The 24,461-nt window shown below is 37.3% G+C and overlaps 1 long non-coding RNA gene across 1 annotated transcript; it reads right to left on the reverse strand.

The window, feature by feature from the left end:
- Positions 1-935: 935 nt before the first annotated feature.
- On the reverse strand, positions 936-24,247 carry LOC117278386 (uncharacterized). The gene is made up of 2 exons (XR_011414245.1): positions 24,147-24,247; positions 936-2,671 (listed from the first exon to the last, which is right to left on the reverse strand). It is a non-coding gene; the product is annotated as an uncharacterized lncRNA (long non-coding RNA).
- Positions 24,248-24,461: the final 214 nt, after the last annotated feature.

Consider the following 24,461-nt stretch of genomic DNA (forward strand, 5'->3'; position numbering starts at 1 on the left):
ACTAGATTTTTTTGAATGTTCTTGAAAAAACGTACATAAACATTTTTCTCCACTATGCTGATGTTGGCATAGTTAATAGGTAGAATATATAAAAATTTATCTCATTCGGTATTTATTTCAAATTAATAAACATAAAAAATAATTTAATGTATATTACAAAAATATGATTATTTAACTTTAATTGTTAATCGTTATAAATAATTACTTAACTTGGTGGAAATTGATTATGAATAAATATTTACTAATTGCATGTTACTAACATACTATAGGAAAAGAAAATGGAAAAATACATAGGAACCCCCTATACTATGGCCCTTTTTCCAAGGAGACATTGAAACTCCGTAGAGATCCTATTACCCCTAAATATTTTTGAAGTAGTATTAATACCAACTCTCTGGCCACTTGGCATTTAAAGTGTATAGCACGAAACATTGGCGCGTGAGAATTTTATATATATATATATATATATATATATATATATATATATATATATATATATATATGACCTCGATTTGCATTAGCACAATAAGGATGCCCTGACCTGATTGTAGCACCTTATCCCTAGCAGTCGAGGTAGAGTCATTGTCTTTCGATTGTTGACCCAATTGCAGCCCATCGAATGAGTTTTTGAGAGAGCTTACCATCTGAAGCAGTTCAGCATGGCGTTTGTCCAAGTCATCCCTTAGTTCCTGCTGTTTTTGTGTCATTTCCGCCCTTAGATCTTGTTGTTGAGCTGCTAGATCTTTGTATTGCTCTTGTAAATCCATAGGTTGATTACCCGTCACTACACCGATGACTCTGCGTGGTGCCATCGTCAACCTGGCTCTGATACTAATTGATACAAATTGTGGTATTGATCCAATGGAATAGCAAACAAACGTTAGAAATAGAGAAAAAGAGAAGAGTTTGAACGAGAGAGAAGCATAATTTGAGAGAGAAGAAGAAGAGAGGAAGGAGTTCAATTCATATATCAATCTCGATGCCTTTACAATTGTGTTTCCTCCTATTTATAAGACTAAAATGCTGAAATAAAGAAAAAGGAAAATACATACATGCAAAATGTGTGACACAAACAATAACCATTTTTTTCCGCTAAAACTCATTAACTAACCTTCAAATGCTAATGGCTAATATGTGTATCATGGAAGAAGAAAAAATTGAGAAGGAGAAGAACGGGAAAAAGTTAGTTAATGGCTAATATGTGTATCAAATGCTTCTCCTTCTCAATTTTTTCTTCTTCCATGATACACATATTAGCCATTAGCATTTGAAGGTTAGTTAATAAGTTTTAGCGGGAAAAAGTTGTTATTGTTTGTGTCACACATTTTGCATGTATGTATTTTCCTTTTTCTTTATTTCAGTATTTTAGTTTCATTTTAGTCTTATAAATATGAGAAAACACAATTGTAAAGGCATCGAGATTGATATATGAATTGAACTCCTTCCTCTCTTCTTCTTCCCTCTCAAATTCTGCCTCTCTCTCGTTCAAACTCTTCTTTTCTTCTCTAATTCTAATGTTTATTTGCTATTCCATTGGATCAATACAACAATTTGGTATCAATTGGTATCAGATCCAGGTTAACGATGGGATCATGCAGAGTCGTCGGTGTAGTGACGGGTAATCAACCCATGGATTTACAAGAGCAATACAAAGATCTAGCTGCTCAACAACAAGATCTAAGGGCAGAAATGGCACAAAAACAGCAGGAACTAAGGGATGACTTGGACAAACACCATGATGAAATACTTCAGATGGTAAGCTCTCTCAAAAACTCATTCGATGGGCTGCAATTGAGTCAACAATCGAAAGACAATGACTCTACCTTGACTGCTAGGGATAAGGTGCTACAATCAGGTCAAGGCATCCTAGGTCCCAGTCCTTATTATGTTAATGCAAATCGAGGTCATAATTTAATTTTTTCTCGTTTCAATGCAGAAAATTTAAAAACCTAGTTGTATAGGATTGAGCAGTATTTTACAGAAGATGACACTCCTCTCAATTAAAGAGTGAGTGTAGTAGCTATGAACCTTGATGTTGAGGCATTAGCTTGGGCCTATCTTAAATGTCAAAATTTACTTGTGTTACCTGCATGTGATGAATATATCACTGAGCTAATTGAAGCATTTTGTGGTGACTTCTCTGATCCTATGCTGGAATTGAAACAACTAAAACAAACAGGATCTGTTAGAGAGTTTCAGTTTGCTTTTGATAGGTTGGTAGCTCAATATAACTTAACTGTTGAGCAAGCCATCTCTTGCTTCCTTGGTGGATTGAAAGAGCAATTATTGAACCATATTATGATGCATGAGCCTAAAACTTTAGCTAAAACCTGTAGGCTAGCAAGGCTAGCTGAAGCTACTTTAGCTGCTAATGCTAGAGTTCAGAAGCACACTTCAACTGGTTACTTTGCCACTAGGAGGAGTCCTTATGATAATCAAGGCCCTAAAATCACTCCCTATCCAGCAGCTAATCATGCACCTCAATTGGCTTTACCTGCTGCTAATACTGTTGTGATACCTAGGAATAGAAGGACTATATCTCCAGCTGAGATGCAAGCAAAAAGGGGCTAAAGGTCATGCTACTTCTGTGATGAGAAATATACTGCTAGCCACAAAAGTTACCTTCCCAAACAATTATTTGTCATAGAGCTCGAAGGACCTGATATACTGCCTGCAGAACAAGGAAACAACAACTTTGAAGCTAAGACACCTCATGAGGAATGTATTGTTACTGAAAAAAGTCATCCACATATTTCACTATGTATTTTAGCTGGTATTCAAAGAGCACAAAGCATTCATGCCACAAGTTACAATGATAAAAGGCCCATTCAGATTCTCTTAGATGGTGGTAGCACTCATAATTTCATTGATTCAGCAGCTACAAAAAAGCTAGGTTGTGCTGTTACTCCTACTGTGTTAAGTTATGCCAGTTTGGGTAACAACAGTCTAGAAGCTATATCTAGAGTGGTAAAGGACTTTAAGTGGATGCTGAAAGGCACTACTTATATGCCAGACCTCATTGTCTTTCTTGTTGGTAGATATGACCTGATATTAGGAGCATTATAGATTAAGACTTTAGGTCCAGTTATAATGGACTACTCAGCCTTAACCATGACCTTCAACTATCAAGGCAAACAACATATTTTGAAGGGAGTTTTAAAGGATTTTAAGCTTTCTAGTTCCAAGGCTGTCAACAAATATCAAAGTGATGGAGCTCAGTTCTACATGCTACAGATGATGCTTGAGGCTCGATTATCTGGTTCTAGGAGTGATGGACTTTTGCTTGCCTTACACTTACCTAAGGATGTACCAATGCCACGCCACTCAAAGACCTTCTAACAACTTAGGTGTTCTCAGAAAATACTGCATTAAAATCATAAAGAGGTGGCTTTGACCACAGAATTTCCTTGCAACCTGGGACTAAACCAATCAATATCAGACCTTACAGGTATTCCTCTATGAAAAAGGATATTATTGAGAAATTAGTGACAGAGAGGATGCAACAAGGGGTCATCCAGTATAGTAATAGCCCCTTCTTCTGTGATGGTGGTAGGTAAAAATAATGGCACTTGGAGGTTATGTGTGGATTATATGGATTCAAACAGCTGCACAATCAAAGATAAATTTTCCATCACTATTATTGATGATTTGTTGGATGAACTGGTAGGAGCTTCTATTTTTCTAAGATTGATCTTAGATCTGGTTATTGCCAGATCGGGATGGTTCCTGAAGATGTTCCAAAGACTGCATTTAAAACTCATATGGGGCACTATGAGTATTTGGTCATGCCTTTTTGCTTGACCAATGCTCCTTTCACTTTTCAATGCTTGATGAATCATGTTTTCCTGGAGTTCCTCAAGAGATTTATGCTAGTCTTTTTTTATAATAATCTAATATATAGTGTGAAATTACAAGATCACATTCTACATTTACAGCAGGTCTTTGAAGTAATGGTGCAAAATAACTTATTGGCCAAGCATTCTAAATGTATTTTTGGAATACCAAGTGTGGAGTATCTGGGTGACTTCATTTCTGCACAAGGAGTTGTTACTGACCTAAAGAAGGTGAAGCAGTGCAACACTGGCCTACTGCTACAACTGTGAAGAAACTAAGAGGGTTTTTTGGGTTAGCCGGATACTATAGGAAGTTTATCAGAGATTATGGTCTTATTAGTAGGGGTGGGCATAACATCTAAAATATCGAATTCCGAACCGAACCGAACCGAATTAATTCGGTATTTCGGTATCAATTTTTTGGTTATTTGGTATTTTGGTACGGTCCTCGGTATTGAGGTTTTGATATTTCAGAATATTGAAATACCGAATTGATTTTACCTACAGCCTACACTACCCAGCAGGCCAGCCCAAAATATTAAACCCCTCCCAATAAGACCAAGGCCAAGTCTCTTTTACTCTTTATGTTATTTCCTAGCCTAACCTAACCCAATAGGAATTAGGTTTAGGTTTCTCTCAACGCTCAAGTCTCAACAAAGACAACAGAAAGTACGACTGATGCTGTGTGCTGCGACCCTGAGGCTGAGACAACGACTTCATGACCTCGGCGCCGACGTGACTTCTTGTTTTCTCATTTTTTTACCTTCATTCTTCAATCTTCAAGTATTCAACAAGTTCACAACTTCTTCATTCTTAAACTTTTAGTTTTTATCATTGAATCAACTTAAGATTAGTTTTTCTTAGAATACAAAGACGCCCTTAGATGTGTCTTTGTATGATGTTGTAAGTTTGTATCTTTATACTTGTATGATGCTGGAAAATAACAGAAAGAGTATTATCGTATGCCTACCCCTAATTTATTTTACAAATCAATCTTATTCTTCTTATTATCGTATAAGTCTATAAGATGATTATCGGATACGCGTATAATTTTCTAAGAGAAAAAAGCCAATGTATGTTTTTATTTTTCATTTTTCTTCTAGTATATAACAAAGTAAACAAGCAATCCCCCTTTGGTTAGAAATTTTGTTCTGTCTACTCCAAAGTTTCAAGTATTTTTCTATTCTCTTATGACACCATTAAAGTAACCTTTTCACATAATTAGCTTCTATTTATTTCCCTCTATGAGTCGGTATTTCAATATATAGGAAGGAAAAAATAGACTAGGCCAAAAACTTAGTGCCTTAAATTGGTTAAACATGAACGGAACATCTTCAGGAGTCTTAATTAACTTCCTAAAGGCTATTATTTACTAATCAGAGTAAAGATTTACTATAAATTCTTATTTTTCTATTTAAACTCAACTGTAATCTCAATTTGTGTTTGTATCTGTTTTAATTTTGTATAGATGGCGGATAAAAGTAGAGTAAGTGATGTTGGTTCAACTGAAAACTTACCTATTACTGAAGATAGCAATGCCAACACAATTGATACTCAATATTCTAAGAAAAGAAAAGATATAGAGCCCAGGTCCGAATTGTGGAAATATTTTGATAAATTTGAGGAAAATAGGGTCGGTAAAGCGAGGTGTAGATATTATAAGCAAGCTTATGCTGCTAATTCATCTAGGGATGGAACAACAGGATTGAGAAATTATTTGACTAGATGCAAAGAATACCCATCTACATTGATAAAGATAATACTCAAACAAGGATAAACTTTCAAACTTTCCAAAAGGATGGAGGATCGGTTTGGAAATTCGATCAAGAAGTGGTTTGGAGGGCTTTAATTGAGATGATAGTTATTGATAAACTACCATTTAGCTTTATAGAAAAGGAAGGTCTTATGAAGTTTATGAGAATAGCTCAACCACTATTTCGTCTTCCTACACGTAGAACAATAACAAGGGATTGTTATGAAGTTTACGGTGAATTGAAGCAAAATATAAGAAGTTCTTTTATAGAAGCACAACCAAATATTTACCTCACAACAGACATATGGACTTCATTGTAAAAAATAAATTATATGGGTCTGACAACCCACTTTATTGATAGGGATTGGAAGTTGCATAAAAGAATACTAAATTTTTACCATATCACTAGTCATAAGGGTGAAGAGATGGCTAAAGGTATTTGTAATTGTTTGTTTGAATGGAAATTAGCCAAGGTATTCATTGTTACTGTGGACAATGCTTCTTCAAATAATATCACAGTCAAGGAATTATTTAAAAAGTTAGATATGTGAAAAACTAATATGATGAGTGGTAAGCATCTTCATGTGAGATGCATGGCTCATATACTTAATCTAATTGTGTAATATGGTTTGAAAGAAATTAATGCTTCTATCACATGTGTTAGAAATACTGTGAGGTATGTGAGATCGTCTCCCGCAAGGACCTTAAAGTTTAAACAGTGGTGTGCACATATAAAGGTAGAATGTACCGAAATATTGTGTTTGGATATTCCTACTAAGTGGAATTCCACCTATTTGATATTGGATACGGCGCAAAACTTTGAAAAGGCCTTTGACAAGTTTCATCTTTTTGTTGATGGATTCTCTTCTTATCTTTGTTCTCATCTTTGTAAATATGGTAGCAGTGCAGGTCCTCTTGAATTTGATGATTGGGTGAATGTGGGGAATGTGATAAAGTTTCTTGCAAGATTTCACGAGCTCATCAAAAAAGTTCCAGGTTCACGTTATGTCACTTGTAATGATCCTTTTCAGGATATATCTGAACTTTATTGTCATTTGAAAATGTATTTAATTAGTGAGGATGAGAATTGAGAAAAATGGATGAGAGGATGCAGAAAAGTTCAATAAGTATTGGAGTGAGACTAAAAGATGAATAAAATAATTTTTATTGCTTATGTGTTGGATCCACGTAACAAATTTGAATATGTTAGCGTTGCACTTGATGAACTTTTTGGGGAGAAAAAAGGGAAGAAAATAAATGATGAGGTGTATGCTTATATGAATTCTTTGTTTAAAGAGTATCTAAAAACGTATTCAACAGGATCTTGTCCTCAATCTCCATCTGGATCTACTTAACCTGATAACACATCTAATACATCTAGTGGAAGTTATAACTACATCATTAATAAGGATGAAGCTTCACAAGAAACAAAAGGAAGACAATGTAGGTGGGGGTGCTAAATCGGAGTTGGATAAATATATTAGTGAAGAACAAGAGCCTTATAGTGAAGAATTTGATATCTTAAGTTGGTGGAAAACACATTCTCCTAGATTTCCTATTCTTTCAGAGTTGGCTCGTGATGTGTTGGCCATTCCATGTGCATTTAGCACCGGTGGCCGTATTCTTGATTCATTTAGGAGTTCATTGACTCCTAAATGTGTGCAAGCTCTTATTTTTGTTCAAGATTGTCTTAGAAAAGAGAAGAATCCTATTATTGTTGAAGAAGAGTGGGAGTATCTTGAGGAATTCGAACGTGGTAAGCTTTAATATATTATGTGTGTTTTAGTTCAAAATAATATAGTCCACACACATGTTTATATTTTATGACATATTTGGTCGAATTATCTTTTAGATATGGAAAATAATAGAAACACTACTAGTATTATTGATGTATAGTTGCAACTTGAATGGTAAGTTAAATACTCTATTTGTTTGGTGATATACTTTTGTAGTATTGTTCTTTTATCATGAAAAAAATTATATTCTAAATTATGATATTTTCTTATTTTTGTTAGGTTCAAGTTCAATCATGCACCGTACTCCTAAAGTGCGCACACATATTTGGAAACACTTTAAAGTGGTAGAAAATAATGAAGAAGTTCGCAAAGTAGACTGAAAGCACTGTGATCGAGTCTTTGATGTTCATCCAAAGAGGGATGGCATGTATGGTTTAATGAATCATATCAGGGATTGTCTTGATCATCTTCAAGGAATTCACATTTAAGTTGATTTGTGACATTTGTGTTATTTCGAATTTATTAGACAGTCTTGTTAGTGTTGCCTTGTGGTATTTTGCACTGGTATTGTTGGGCGTTGGCTTGTTTGTTGTTGTTACTTGTTTGTTTTAAAGTTGTCTTGTATTCTTGTTGGACTGTTGTAGACTTGTAGTGCTGTTTGTTTTAATGGAAAGGGTGTTTGCAGTAGCAGTGAATTGTGGTGTTTGTTTCATTTGTTTTCAGGTGCAGTGGTGTTTCAGTTTTAAGACGGTAACAGTCTAACAGAGGAGTCGACTTGGAGTCTTGGACTGTGTTAAGTGTTCTGTTTTTCTGTTCTTCTCAATACTTGAAGGCATATTTTTGTACTTACTACATTGCTTCAGAAACTGAAAAACAACCATATTGTTTAAATTTCAAGATCCACGTACATGTGTTTTTCATCAATGAGGGAATTGTCTTCAATTTTCGTGCAATCAAATTAAATGTTCTGTTTTTCATATTTAAGTGTTATGTTAAATTTCATGCTTATTCCAGTGGGAGTTCTTAATTGTTCTATGCAAATTAAGTGTTATGTGCATCTAGTGGGACTGTGGGAGTGTTATAACTACATCATTAATAGGGACGGTGCAATAGCAAATCCGTACCGAACCAAACAAGAAAATACTGAACCGTACTGAACTATTTTGGTTCGATATTTGGTATGCACAATTGATATACCAAATATCAAAGTACCGAACTGTAATTTATAAATACCTTACCGAAGTAACGAATGCCCACCCCTACTTAGTAGCAAGACTCTAAAAGAACTACTGAAGAAGGATAACTTCTTTTGGACTAATGTTGCTTCACAATCCTTTACTGATCTCAAAATGGCATTAACTTCTGCACCTGTCTTACCCTTGACTAATTATTCTTTACCATTTGTTGTTGAAGCTGATGCTAGTGTGTAACGACCCGACTGGTCATTTTGAAGATCTGCACTTTTCTCGATATTTTGAGGGCTCGAGTATCTCCGCATGATATATTATGACTTGCGTAAACCGTCGGTGTTGGTTTTCAAGTTATCCAGAATCGATTTAGAAGAATAAACTTCACAATTTAAGCTCTAATTTGGAAGAGCTAACCAAGTTTGACTTTTTAGCATTTGACCTCGGAATGGAGTTCCGTCAGTTCCGTTAGATCCGTTGGGTGATTTTGGACTTAGATCGCGTTCAGATTGTAATTTGAAGGTCCGTAGTCAAATTAGTCTTGAATTGGCGAAAGTTAGATTTTTTGGGAAGTTTGACCGGGAGTGGACTTTTTGATATCAGGGTTGGATTTCGATTCTGGAAGTTAGAATAGGTCCGTAATGGCAAATGTGACTTGTGTGCAAAATTTGAGGTCAACCGGAGGTGATTTGAGGGATTTCGGCATCGGTTGTAGAATTTGAAGTTTCAAAGTTTATTGATTTTGAATTGAGGCGTGATTTATTGTTTCAAAGTTGTTATGCGTGATTTAAAGCTTCGAGTAGGTTCGTTTCGTCAAATGGAAATTGTTTGCAAAATTTAGCGCCATTCATAATTGATTTGATATGGTTCGGACGCTCGGTTGCGATTCTAGAAGTTCTTGAAGTTTAGTTGATCTTCATGCGTCTTGGCATCCGATTCGTTGTTTTAGAAGTTATTTTGATGATTTGAGCGCGCGAGCAAGTTCGTGTTGTGTTTCTAGACCTGGGTGCATGATTGGTTTGGAGCCCCGAGGGCTCGGGTGAGTTTCGGATTGATTCTTCATAAATTTTGATTGCTGGTACTGGTATTATCGCATTTGCGATGTATTGGTCGCAAATGTGATAGCCGCAATTGTGAAGCAGCCATCGCGTTTGCGAAGTCTAGGTTGCTGGGGAGAGTTCGCATTTGCAAAATTTTTGCCTTCGCATTTGCAAAGTATATGGTCGCAATTGCGACCAAAGCCAGAGGCCCTCCAGTTCGCATTTGCGATACATTGTTCGCATTTGCGAGGGTCGCATTTGCGAACCCCCTGTCGCAAATGCAACATCTGCAACCTGTCAAGTACTGAGAATTCGAGACTTAGCTTCATTTGGGTATATTTTGAACCCTAGTTCCGAGAAGAAGCAATTTTGTGAAGGGATTTTCATACCAAATCATTGGGTAAGTACCTTTAATCATTTTCCAACTACATTTCATGATTATATAGTTATGATTTAACATCAAATTCATGAGAATCTAAAGGAAAATTTGGGGAAATTGTAAAATCTTTCAAAAATGTAAAATGATGATTTGAAGGACAAATTGGTATCGAAACTTGATAGTTTTAGTATGGTTGAATTCGTACCGGAATTGGTGTTTGGATTTTATAAATTTTATCGGGTTCCGAGATGCGGGCTCGGGGAGTTAACTTTTATTGACTTTTTAGAATTTGAATAAAAATCACACCTTTATTAATTGAAGTTTTTTTTACCTTGCATTGTGTAATGTGTTTAAGTCGTCTTTGACTAGATTGAGTCGAGCAGAGGTGAATTGGTAAAGAGAAAGCTAAATTGAGTATTGAATTAGCCGAATTGAGGTAAGTGTTTTGCCTAAATTTGTTGAGGGAATTTTTCCTCCTATTTGTCATTGTTTACCACATGCGGGGGTGATACATATATGAGGTGACGAGCGTATATGTATGTGTCATGGTTAAGCATGCTCGGGGGGTGGACTATGTTACATTTATGGTTGTAGAATTTCGTGATCTCCTGCTTTATGCCTTACTTGACTCTTAGAAACTAAGAACATAATATTAAATGATAGAAATCAAGACTTAGCTTATTATAACTTGATGAAATTTGATGGAATTCTAAGAATATATTGATGTGTCTAATTCGGTCATTTCTATGCTTAATCGTTAATACATCACTACAGTTGATCTCCTTGGGATACTAGATTCCATACTTGTGTTGTCGATCATTTGTGAGATTGTGGAATTATTTGAATAATACGGTTCTTGAGGGTTTATTGAATTATTGTTGGCTCGAAAAGTTGTGATTGGGATTTGTTTGGAACATTTGTTAAAATACTCTCCTTGATGTTATTTATGCTACCTGCCTTGTTTGTCATTGATATACATATGCTTGGTAAGGAAGAGTGTAAAGCACGAAGGGTGATACCGTGCTATATTATTGAGTGTAAAAGTACGAAGGGTGATGTCGTGCCATATTATTGAGAGTATAAGCACGAAGGGTGATATCGTGCCATATTATTTAGAGTAAAAGCACGAAGGGTGATGCCATACCATATTATTGAGAGTAAAAGCACGAAGAGTGATGCCGTGCCATATCATTATTAGTAAAAGAACGAAGGGTGATGCCGTGCTATGTTATGTAAGTAAAAGCTCGAAGGGTGATATCGTGTCATTGTATTGATATTATTATGCTTTCATGTTATTGTGAGTTCATGGCACGAAGGGCGTTTTCGTGCAAGTGAGGACAAGAGACATGCATTATGTTATGATATCTCTTTCTTGTATATATTTTTATGTCTTTACTTGGAGTTGTATCGTGTTCATGGTTCTTATGTGATATGTTATTACTGTTCTGCTTATCATATATCACCTTTGATGTCGTGTTACCATGCCGTCTATTTACTTAAACTTGCCAATATCATGCTTACTTCTTGCTGTTATGATTGCATCCATGTCATCTGTTTTGTTGCACTTAAGTGTAGGTCTTCTTCCATACGAGTCGTTCATGTCCCTACTTGCTAATTTATAAAGATCATGTGTTCGATTCCTTATTTGCCATATCTATTTTCATGCCTTCACCTTGCTAGTTGGTCGAAGTTACATCCCTTTTTCCTAATCGTTGTTATTACCTCTATGTTTTCTGTTCAGTCTGTTACTGATGTTCTCATGTACATTCTCATTCTCCATAGCTAATTGCGTATTTCCTACACTATTATTTCTATTATCCGCATTTTTGTCATTTGGTTGGTACTGTTTTACGCATAATTGGTGAGAATGGGATAAATGCACGAAGGGTGTTGCCGTGTTTTTGGATTTGATATCTTGAATATATTTCTCACATTATGAATGTTTTGAGGTGACTGTTGTGATTTATTGGCTTTCGCTCTAAGGAAAGGATTGTTGAATTGTGTTTTCTTCTAGTATTCCGTTATTGCTTTGTATATTCGTTTCGTGAGCTCTATTCTGTTGTACTATAGTATAGTTCTATTATTAGTTTATATTACAGGTTTTATCAGTGATCATCTTTTAACCAAAGCCTCGTCACTATTTCGACGATGTTAGACAAGATACTTACTCAGTACATGGGGTCGGTTGTACTGATACTACACTTCTGCACATTGTGTGCAGATGTTGGCTGTTGTTGTTGCTGTGCTCGACGATGCCGGAATTGAAGATGTACCTGCGTTTCTGTTGTAGTTGCCTCTTGTTCATGGTAGCCTTATATTTATAAAAATTTTGTTTATATACTTTTCAAACAGAAGATGTATTTACTTCATATCAGCTTTGTAAATTCTATTCTTAGAAGCTCATGATTCGTACTACCAGTTCTTTGGGATGTATAAGATTCAGATAATTCCTTTATTTAATTGTTTTATTAAGTTAATTAAAAATGGATAATCGTTAATTGCCTTATCTAACGGGTTGGGTTAGGTGTCATCACGGCTAGTAGATTTTGGGTCGTGACAGGTGGTATCAGAGCACTAGGTTCGTAGGTTCTACGAGTCATGAGAAAGTGTCTAGTAGAGTCTTGCGGATCGGTTTGATGACGTCCATACCTATCTTCGGGAGGTTACAGGACATTTAGGAAAAAATTTCTTTTCTTCTTTCCTTATCGTGCGGCCTTGTTTTAGCTTGAAATCTATGACTTTGACTCTTCCCAATCGCTTATATGTGGTGTTTTTCACTCAGTATTCGCTATGCACCGATGATCGGTGATGTTGCAGATAGATTACGACGGGCTATGGATGCTTGATTATCATCGTGATGTGTTGTCTAGCATCAGAAACAGATGTAGTGTTAAATCTTCTAGTCATTCATTTGAGGTATGAGGCGGGTTCATATGTCTAGTTGGTAAGCACAGATTTGGGAAGATTGACTGGTGTCTAGGCTATTGTGATTAAGGTGGGTTCATGGCAAGGTGTCGATTTGAGCATAACCGGTGGGCCATCTCCTGCATGATGAGTTTGGATTGTGTGTCTCGTATGAGGTTTCCATTCGGTGGAGTGCATATGTCATTATTTAGGAGCATTTGGGGAAGTTGTTTGACTATTGCAATGATGGGTAAGCTCTTGGCAGAGTCTTCGGGGTGTTCTATGATCGGCATTGCATGAATTTTGAAGTATTCAGCTAAATAGTCATGCATAATCGGGGCATGCTGTGAAGATATGGTACTCTGGATTACTGATGAGGTGATCTATGGCTTCGAACTAAGTGGTGGAGTCTGCTAATGGAGATCGAATTGTAACATCATGGGCCGTATCAGTTTCTGGACCGAGAGATTACTTGGTTATTTCCTTGAATGGGCATATGCTGGTGAAGCACGGGTTGCTCGACGCGTATTAGCTGTGTATTTAAGATCAAAGTAAGATGAGTGGTCATCGAGAAGGTTCTAGCGAGTTCTAGGTCTTATGTAGCCTTTAAGGACTTTTGAATTTGTCTACGGGCAGACTTGAAATCGGTAGCGAATGGTAATCGGGTCTACGGTATTTCCTTGTCAAGAAAGGTCTACATGTCAATGTTGGAGTGATGCAAGAAATGGCTTCGGGTTCCCAGGAAGTTCCCTCAAGGCGGTCATATCGGATTGAGTTACTTTCGGGATGGCAGCCTGCGAGACCCGATTAAGTTAGAGGCGATTGGTTCTGATTACTCGATTATGTGATACTGAGTTCTGAAGAATTTATCATGGTTATGACCACGGCCGGGGTTGGTGTTTACCACAGGTATAGAAGCTATATTGTGTATGGTGGTGTTCTCCTGGATTGAGTTAAATGAAAGATTCTCGGTTGATGAGGTGTTCAGTTTGCTTATGGTTCAAAGTTGACTATGATATTTTCGTAGTGTTGCGAGTTAGCATGTTAGAGGCGATGCACCGTATGGGGTTGAAAAGTTGCACGTACAAGGTTGCAGATAGTTTCGGAGGGGAGTATATGAGTTCTTGATGACACGGACGATTTTGGGTGTTTAAGGTTTTGCTGGCACCATGTGTTTCCACTGGAGGAGAGTTCGCCTGTTGGTAGGTAAGATGTGTTTTGACTTATGGGTGTTTTTCCGTGAGATGATGGAGTATGAGCCACGTATCAGCCATTTGAGTAGCGGTGTTGAGATTGGGTATGAAGATTCTGGTATTCGTGAGGCTCAAAGACTGAATGTTCTTGTCGGCAGACTATTTCTTGATTGTGAGTTGTGAAGAAATGTAGAGGATTGGATAATTGATGGTAGGTGTTATGGAAAGGTTGCTATAGACTTTTGGAAGGTTTATTACATGTTGGGGATGATCGAAAATTTGTTTGGGAGTTGCTTTTGAGCCTAATGAGAATGTGTATTCTGTATCGGATCGGATTTGTTTGTTCTTGCGCAGTTGTTATCACATGTATATCATTGGGCGAAATGGATGTTATTCGCGCCTTGGTTTATGTTGTATGTTTCTCTCTTATACTACGACGGGTTGTGAGGGTTACATGATTCTTCGCGCGCATATTGTGATTCAGTTTAGGCCTCATGGAATTATGGGCGAGATGGCCTTTGTGATGTTGATTTTCTTATTGCACCATAGTTGTGCTTGTCTTTCTCAGAATTGTTTGTTCCTAATGATTTTCCCACAGTTATATTTTTTTTTTGCACTCGGTTATACTTGATATTGTTGCACATGTGATCAGTGAGCCCGAGTCTTATGGCTCGATGAGTACCCTATGAGGATTGATATGATGGGATCGGGTTACACACCGCAACGGTACAGTGACGAAATGTGACTCCTTATTCCTATTTCGTGTATTTTTGCTTTCACCTCATTGAAAGTAGTTCATAAATTTCCCTGCCTGCTTAACTTGCTTAGTAGTCTTCTTATTTAATTTTCTTACTGTTATCTATTGTTAGTGTACGGAACCGGATTGTGTAGGGCTCCATATTATTATTATTGATACTTGTCGGTGTGGCTTCTCGTATTGGCTGAGATGAGGTTTCTAGACCTGAGATTTGTGCTATTGTATTGGGATGAGGAAGGTTTGGAAGAATAACACTATATTTTATTGAGGATGTAGACAATGTCCTGGTCGGGCGAGTGAGTTTCTTGGCTTATTGATCAGATGAGTGGTTAAGCGGTTATGCGTATTTCTTTCATCATCGGTAGGGTATGAAGGTTTTGAACGGAGTTCTAATCGATAGGAGGTTGCTACCGGCACCGTATTTGTTTTGGGCAGTAATGGTGGTCAGCAGTTCCTACTGTAAGTGTCAAAGTGATAGGGTATATCATGTGATTACATCTTAGATTATGGTTATGACTTGATATAGCTTGTTCAGAGTTATACAATATGTAGATGTGGGATTCGGGTCTTGTAATGAATTCTGGGTGATAAAGATTGGGTTCTAAGGTTTCAGGACCAAGGTTGAAATAAGGATCTCTGATGGTGTGGTGTTGGCGGGATTATGTGGATTAGGGTGACGTGGGATCACCCCCGAATTTATGCATAGTAAGGTTACACCGTGATTTGATAGCTTCGGAATGACTCCTAGCATGTTCGAGGACGAACATGTGTTTAAGTGGTGGAGGGTGTAACAACCCGACCGGTCATTTTGAAGATCTGCACTTCTCTCGATGTTTTGAGGGCTCGAGTATCTCCGCATGATGTATTATGACTTGCGTAAACCGTTGGTGTTGGTTTTCAAGTTATCCAGAATCGATTTAGAAGAATGAACTTCAAAATTTAAGCTCTAAGTTGGAAGAGCTAACCAAGTTTGACTTTTTAGCATTTGACCTCGGAATGGAGTTTCGTCAGTTCCGTTAGCTCCGATGGGTAATTTTAGACTTAGGAGCGCGTCCGGAATGTAATTTGAAGGTCCGTAGTCGAATTAATCTTGAATTGGCGAAAGTTGGATTTTTTGGGAAGTTTGATCGGGAGTGGACTTTTTGATATCGAGGTCGGATTTTCGATTCCAAAAGTTAGAATAGGTCCGTAATGGCAAATGTGACTTGTGTGTAAAATTTGAGGTCAACCGGAGGTGATTTGAGGGGTTTCGGCATCGGTTGTAGAAGTTGAAGTTTCAAAGTTCATTAATTTTGACTTGAGGTGTGATTCATCGTTTCGAAGTTGTTATGCATGATTTGAAGCTTCGAGTATGTTCGTTTTGTAAAATGGAAATTGTTTGCAAAATATGGCGCCATTCGGAGTTGATTTGATATGGTTCAGACTCTCGGTTGCGATTCTAGAAGTTCTTGAAGTTTAGTTGATCTTCATGCGTTTTGGCATCCGATTCGTTGTTTTAGAAGTTATTTTGATGATTTGAGCGCACGAGCAAGTTCGTGTTGTGTTTCTAGACCTGGGTGCTTGATTGGTTTGGAGCCCCGAGGGCTCAGGTGAGTTTCATATTAGTTTCAGATTGATTCTTCATAAATTTTGATTGTTGGTATTGGTATCATCGCATTTGCGATGTATTAGTCACAAATGCGACAACCGCAATTGCGAAGCACCCATTGCATTTGCGAAGTCTGGGTTGCTGGGGAGAGTTCGCATTTGCGAAGAACTCTGCCGCATTTGCGAAATTTCTGCCTTCGCATTTATGAAGTATAGGGTCGCAATTACGACCAAAGCAGGAGGCCCTCCAGTTCGCATTTGCGATACATTGTTCGCATTTGCGAGGGTCGCATTTGCGAACCCCCTGTCGCAAATGCGACATCTGCAACCTGTTAAGTGTTGAGAATTTCGAGACTTAGCTTTATTTGGGTATATTTTGAACCCTAGGTCCGAGATGAGGCGATTTTGTGAAGGGATTTTCATACCAAGTCATTGGGTAAGTACCTTTAATCATTTCCCAACTACATTTCATGATTATATATATGATTTAACATCAAATTCATGAGAATCTAAAGGAAAATTTGGGGAAAATTGTAAAATCTTTCAAAAATGCAAAATGATGATTTGAAGGACAAATTGGTATCGGAACTTGATAATTTTAGTTTGGTTGAATTCGTACCGGAATGGGTGTTTGGGTTTTGTAAATTTTATCGGGTTCCGAGGTGCGGGCTCGGGGAGTTGACTTTTATTGACTTTTTAGAATTTGAATAAAAATCACACCTTTATTAATTGAAGCTGTTTTCCCTTGCATTGTGTGATGTGTTTAAGTCGCCTTTGACTAGATTGAGCCGAGCGGAGGTGAATTGGTAAAGGAAAAGCTAAATTGAATATTGAATTAGCCGAATTGAGGTAAGTGTTTTGCCTAAGTTTGTTGAGGGAATGTTTCCTCCTATTTGTCATTATTTGCCACATGCGGGGGTGATACATATATGAGGTGACGAGCGTATATATATGTGTCAGGGTTAATCATACTCGGGGGGTAGACTATGTTACATTTATGGTTGTAGAATTTCATTATCTCCTGCTTCATGCTTTACTTGACTCTTAGAAACTAAGAACATAATATTAAATGATAGAAATCAAGACTTTATAACTTGATGAAATTTGATGGAATTCTGAGAATATATTGATGTGTCTAATTTGGTCATTTCTATGCTTAATCGTTAATACATTGCTACAGCCGATCTCCTTGGGATACTAGATTTTATACTTGTGTTGTGGATCATTTGTGAGATTGTGGAAGTATTTGAATAATACGGGTCTTGAGGGTTTATTGAATTATTGTTGGCTCAAAAAGTTGTGATTGGGATTTGTTTGGAACATCCGTTAAAATACTCTCCTTGATGTTATTTATGCTTCCTGCCTTGTTTGTCATTGATATACATATGCTTGATAAGGAAGAGTGTAAATTACGAAGGGTGATGCCATGCCATATTATTGAGAGTAAAAGCATGAAGGGTGATGTCGTGCCATATTATTGAGAGTAAAAGCATGAAGGGTGAAGTCGTGCCATATTATTGAGAGTAAAAGCACGAAGGGTGATACCATGCCATGTTATTGAGAATAAAAGCACGAAGGGTGATGTCGTGCCATATCATTGTGAGTAAAAGCACGAAGGGTGATGCCGTGCCATATTATGTGAGTAAAAGCACGAAGGATGACGCCGTGCCATTGTATTGATATTATTACGCTTTCATATTATGGTGAGTTCATGGCACGAAGGGTGATTCCGTGCAAGTGAGGATAAGAGTCATGCATCATGTTGTGATATCTTTTTCTTGCAGATATTTTTATGTCTTTACCTGGAGTTGTTGTTATCGTGTTCATGGTTCTTATGTGATATGTTGTTACTGTTCTGTCTTATCCTCTATCACCTTTGTTGTCGTGTTACCATGACGTCTATTTACTTAAACTTGCCAATATCATGCTTACTTCCTGCTGTTATGATTGCATCCATGTCATCTGTTTTGTTGCACTTAAGTGTAGGTCTTCTTCCATACGAGTCGTTCATGTCCCTACTTTCTAATTTATAAAGATCATGTGTTCGCTTCCTTATTTTCCATATCTATTTTCATGACTTCACCTTGCTAGTTGGTCGAAGTTACATCCCTTTTTCCTAATCGTTGTTATTACCTCTATGTTTTTTGTTCAGTCTGTTACTGATGTTCTCATGTACATTCTCGTTCTCCATAGCTAATTGCGTATTTCCTACACTATTATTTCTATTATCCGCATTTCTGTCATTTGGTTGGTACTGTTTTACGCATAATTGGTGAGGATGAGATAAATGCACGAAGGGTGTTGCCGTATCGTTGGATTTGATGTCTTGAATATATTTCTCACATTATGAATGTTTTGAGGTGACTGTTGTGATTTATTGGCTTTCGCTCTAAGGAAAGGATTGGGTGAGATATTAATACTTGTTGAATTGTGTTTTCTTCTAGTATTCCGTTATTGCTTTGTATATTCGTTTCGTGAGCTCTATTCTGTTGTACTGTAGTATAGTTCTATTGTTAGTTTATATTACAGGTTTTATCAGTGAGCATCTTTTAACCAAAGCCTCGTCACTACTTCGACGAGGTTAGATAAGATACTTACTCAGTACATGGGGTCGGTTGTACTGATACTACACTTCTGCACATTGTGTGCAGATGTTGGCTGTTGTTGTTTCTGTGCTCGACGATGCTGGAATTGAAGATGTACCTACGTTTCTGTTGTAGCTGCCTCTTGTTCATGGTAGCCTTATATTTATAAAAATTCTGTTTATGTACTTTTCAAACAGAAGATGTATTTACTTCATATCAGCTAGAAGCTCATGATTTGTACTGCCAGTTCTTTGGGATGTATAAGATTCAGATAATTCCTTTATTTAATTATTTTATTAAGTTAATTAAAAATGGATAATCGTTAATTGGATTATCTAACGGGTTGGGTTAGGTGCCATCACGGCTAGTAGATTTTGGGTCGTAACATAGTGGGTATAGCACTGGTGTTGTTCTTATGCAGAACAACTATCCTATAGCATTCATTCATAAGGGATTGACACCCACGCATGTTGCTTTGTCTGTTTATGAAAGAGAACTCTTGGCCTTGGTCTTTGCTGTGACCAAATGGTCACATTATCTTCTTAGCCAACATTTTATTGTCGGGACTGACCAGAAAGCACTAAAATACCTCTTGGAGCAGAAACTATATAATGATTCTCAGATTAGGTTGTTGGCCAAACTTCTACCTTTTGACCGTGAGGTCCAATACAAAATAGGGAGGGGAAATGTAGCTATTGATTCGTTATCCAGAGTCCAAGGGGCATCACCGATGGCTCTGCTAGTCTCTTTAGTGCAAGCTGACTTGTGGAAGGACACTCAAACCAGTTGGTATTCAAATCCTGAACTATAGGCTCTTATCACCTCATTGCAGCAGCAACCCAAGAAACATTTCACTTTGGTGAATGAACAGCTTAGAAGAAAGGGCAAGTTGCTAGTGGGCAATAATGCTGCTTTGAGAAACAAGATACTCACACTTTGGCATTCTACTCCATCTGGGGGTCACTTTGGTATTGATACTACTATAAGGAATGTGCTTACTTACTTCTATTGGAAAGGAATTAGAACTGACATTATGAACTTTGTCCATAAGTGTTCTGTGTGTCAAAGGAATAAGTATGACACTGGGGCCTCTCCTGGCCTTCTCCATCCTTTGCCTATTCTTGCTCTTCCTTGGACAGACATAACAATGGACTTTATTGAAGGTTTTCCTAAGCCTCTAGGCAAAACTGTCATATGAGTCATCGTTGATCGCTTAACCAAACATGCTCACTTTATTGCCTTGGCTCACCCTTACACTATACAATCTCCTGTCCCTATTTTCCGAGACAACATCTTTGAACTCCATGGATTCCCTGCATCGATTACAAGTGATAGAGATCCCATCTTCATTAGCTATTTTTAGCAAGAATTTCTTATTGCTTAGGGAGTCACTATGAACACTTCTACTACTTACCATCCCTAAACTGATGGTCAAACAGGGGTACTTAACCGATGTTTAGAGACTTACTTGAGATGTTTCTGCACCGATTCTCTTTCTGATTGGTCTCTCTTCCTTGCCTTAGCTGAATAGTGGTACAATACCAGTCCACATTCTACTATTAATACTTCTCCTTTTGAGATTCTTTATGGTTATCCTCCTCCACTGCATTTGCCATACTTACCTGGAGATTTTGAGGTCGAGTCTATTGAGGTTATTTCTTTATTACGAGAGTTCAAACTCCATTTAGTAAAGTTTCAGCTCATACAAACACAATAGAGAATGCAAGCTCAAGTCAATGCCCACAGGTCTGACAAGAAATTCCAAGTTGGTGATTGGTTCTTTGTAAATCTTCAACCATACAGACAATCTTCATTGTCCACCTTTCCCTATCACAAGTTGACCTCCTTCTATTTTGGCCCTCATCCAATTATTGAGAAAATTGGAGTTGTTGCCTACAAACTACTGCTTCCACCTGAAGTCTTGATCCACCTCACCTTCCATGTCTCCCAACTCTAATTCTATCGTGAGGTTCCTCATGCAATTATCCACCCTTCTGTGGTGGATTTGTCCAGTCAATTCTGCCGTACCCCTAAGATGATATTAGATAGAGCTGATCAAGAAGGGCAACAATGATGTTTCCCAGTGTGTGGTTAAGTGGACAGGTTTGGATATGTCCTATGCTACTTTGGAGTTGGCTTCTACTCTTCGAACTCTCTTTCCTTCTTTCACCCTTGAGGACAAGGGCGTTGTTCAACCGGGGGGTATCTATACACATATTAGTCATTAGTATTTGAAAGTTATTTAATGAGTTTTTGGCAGAAAAAGTGGTTATTGTTTGTGCTACACATTTTGCATGTGTGTATTTTTCTTTTTCTTTATTTCAGCAATAGTTTCATTTATGTCTTATAAATAGGATGAAACACAATTGTAAAAGTATCGAGATTGATATATGAATTTAACTCCTTCATCTCTTCTTCTTGTCTCTCAAATTCTGCTTCTCTCTCGTTCAAACTCTTATCTTCTTCTCTAATTCTGGTTTTTGTTTGCTATTCTACTGGATCGATACCACAATTTGGTATCAATTCCATGAGTTACTGTCTCCACCACCACTGATCGAAAAGGCTTTACTTCGGCGTTTTTCTTCTCCTTTCCAAGTTCTGCTTCTTCTACTCTTATTCGTTTTTATGTTACCTTTTCAATTACCAAAACTTTTAGTAGCAAATTTTTCATTTTGCAGAGATACATTTTAGCACAGGGCTATATATTTTTTTCTTTTTGCTGTGATTTCCTTCTTTAGGACCATTAAATATTAAAAGTTAACTGACTCAACACTAAAGTAGTCATTGGTGGTGGAAATTTTGTGCGAAGATATGTGAAAGGTCTGAATATTTTGAAGAATAAAGTGGGTATCAAAAATAGTGGTGGAAGAAAGACTAAAAACGGTGAAGAAGAGGTATGGAGTTTGGTGATTAGATTTTTTCTTTTAAAGTGGCTATTTCGTGGAGGTGTTTTGGTGATTTTAATTTTTAGATTTTGATTTGGTGGTGATTTCTATTTTTAAATTGGTGGTAGTGATCTAGTAGTGATTTTTGAATTTTGATTGGATGAGAGGTAGATCTTTAGATTTTAGTTTGGTGGCGCGGTGGTTTGTGTAATGTTTTGGAAAGGTTGAGGTTAGTGTCGGAGAAGAAATGAATTGGGAAAGCAAGGTAGCTAGGGTTATATTGCATAAGGACGCTTAGTTTAGGAAGGCACGTGTAGATAGGATTGGACGGTTGCGATCACAGATGGGGAATTAATATTGGATGGACCACATTCAATTAGTTGTAAAAACTTGGGGCTCAACTGTTATAACAGAATTGGGATAGGTAGAGTCCACTAGACTTTTAACCGGTAATTTTTTGTTACACACTCTCTCTCTACTCTTTCCCCTTCTTCTTCATTTTCTCATCAATTCTCTTCTCTTCTTCTTCCTAATTCTATTCCCCACTATTTCAGGTGTACTTGAAGATTTTCAATGGAGTTGTAGTTCTTATTCTTCCATTGTAATCATTTGAGTTTCACTATTGTAACTTATTCAGTCAATAATAAAATTCCTAATTATTTTATTCAATTTCCATTTCGAGTATATTACAAATTGGTATCAAAGAAATTCCTGGCCATAATATTACAAAATAACAATTCCAGAAACTAGATCCAAATCTATGAAGGAAAATGTCAAAAAACTAGAAATCCAGCTACAGAATCATATAGAGAATGCAGATAAGAAATCGGAATCCACAGATGCTAAGATAGATGAATTGTCGAGTAAGCTTGATGTTCTAATGGAGAAGTTACTTCCCAGTTAAGCAGGAATTTTAGAAAGTGCTCCTTCTGGTAGTCATTTCCTCGAAGGTTCTGAGAGCAGACACAAGAGTGAGCATAGAGGAGAGCCATTTACCACTCCCGGAGCTGGAGAAAGAACCCATCACATCAACTTCAATTCGAGGGTAGAATTTCCCTATTTTGATGGAGCAGGAGTGGCAAATCTATGTTCGTGGTTGAGAGGTGTGAATAATATTTCCACTACAATCACATCACTCAGCAAGGGCAAAAACTGGAAGAAGCAGTTATTCATCTCCAAGGCAAGGCTGAAGCATAGTATTTTTTCTATCAATTGAGCAGGGAAAATGTTAGCTGGCGTGAATTTTGTGAAGAATCGTGCAAAAGCTTTCAAGATGCTAAAAATAGTAAATTCAATCTTATAGGAAAATTCAAAAAGATTTAACAAAAGGGCAGTGTTAATGAATACTTGGAGAGGTTTGAAGACTTGAAAGCTTGGGTATTGATTAAGAGTCCAACAATTCCTGAAGAATTCTTCTTGGAATTCTTTGTAGAAGGATTAAAAGAAGAAATAAGGCATACTGCTAAGATACTTAACCTATTTACCTTGAGTCAAGCAGTAAAAAAGGCTAGACACCAAGAAAATATAATAGACACTTGGGTTAAAAAAGGGAAAGCAATATGGGGAATGAGTCTGATGCCCACAAATTCCAATAGATCAGGTTCAACTGTGGCCAACAGGAGTACAGGATTTGTAAGACAAAGTAACAGACTCTTTGAAACTAGAAAAACACAAGGTTTGTATTATAAGTGTGGTGAGAAGTACCACCCAGGACATCAATGTAAACATAAACAGCTGAATGACATGTCTGCCTCTATGGAACCACCAGAAGGGGAGACTAATACAAAGTTTGAAGACATAGGAGCACAAGTAAAAGAAATCATGGATGAGGAAATTAGCTTGAATTCCCTTTCAGGTACTGAAGTACCTAATACCATCACACTAAAGGAGGAGTCTAAGAAGAATACTATAACAATCTTACTTAACTCAGGAAGCACTTATAGCTTCCTGGACTTAGAGACATCTAAAAAGAGGGGATGTGTCATCAGAGAGACTGCTTCTATGAGAGTCACAGTGGCAAATAGAAATCATTTGTGCAATCTATACACATGTCCCAAGTTTAAGTAGAAGATACAGGGGATAGAGTTTGAAGATTCAGTGAGATTACTCAGACTTGTGGGTAATGGCATGATTTTGGGGGGAGATTGGATTAAGGGACACAACCATATTATTTTGGACTTTATAGAGTATAAAAATCCATGTGACACACAAGGGTAAAAAGGTGGAACTCAAGGGCATTTACCATCAAGGGGAGCGCTCATTTGTGCACTATCTGAGCAGCAGAACCACAGATAGAGGAGAACATACCTGCATCTATTCAACAGGTGTTGAAGGAATTCCCAGATGTCTTCTCTGAGCCCAAAACCTTGCCTCCAAAGAGAAACCATGACCACTTCACCCCTAAAATCATAAGCCAATCCAGTCAGTATAAGACCTTACAGGTAAAATATTTTCCAGAAAAATAAAATAGAGAAACAAGTGAATGAAATACTTCATAGTGGGATAATTCAGCCCAGTCATTCACCATTTTCTTTACCTATTTTACTAGTTAAAAAGAAGGATGGAAGTTGGAGATTTTGTATTGATTATAGGGCCCTTAACCACATGACAATTAAGGATAAG

The sequence above is a fragment of the Nicotiana tomentosiformis genome, chromosome 2, assembly GCF_000390325.3.
Source record: "Nicotiana tomentosiformis chromosome 2, ASM39032v3, whole genome shotgun sequence".
Lineage (NCBI taxonomy): Eukaryota > Viridiplantae > Streptophyta > Magnoliopsida > Solanales > Solanaceae > Nicotiana > Nicotiana tomentosiformis.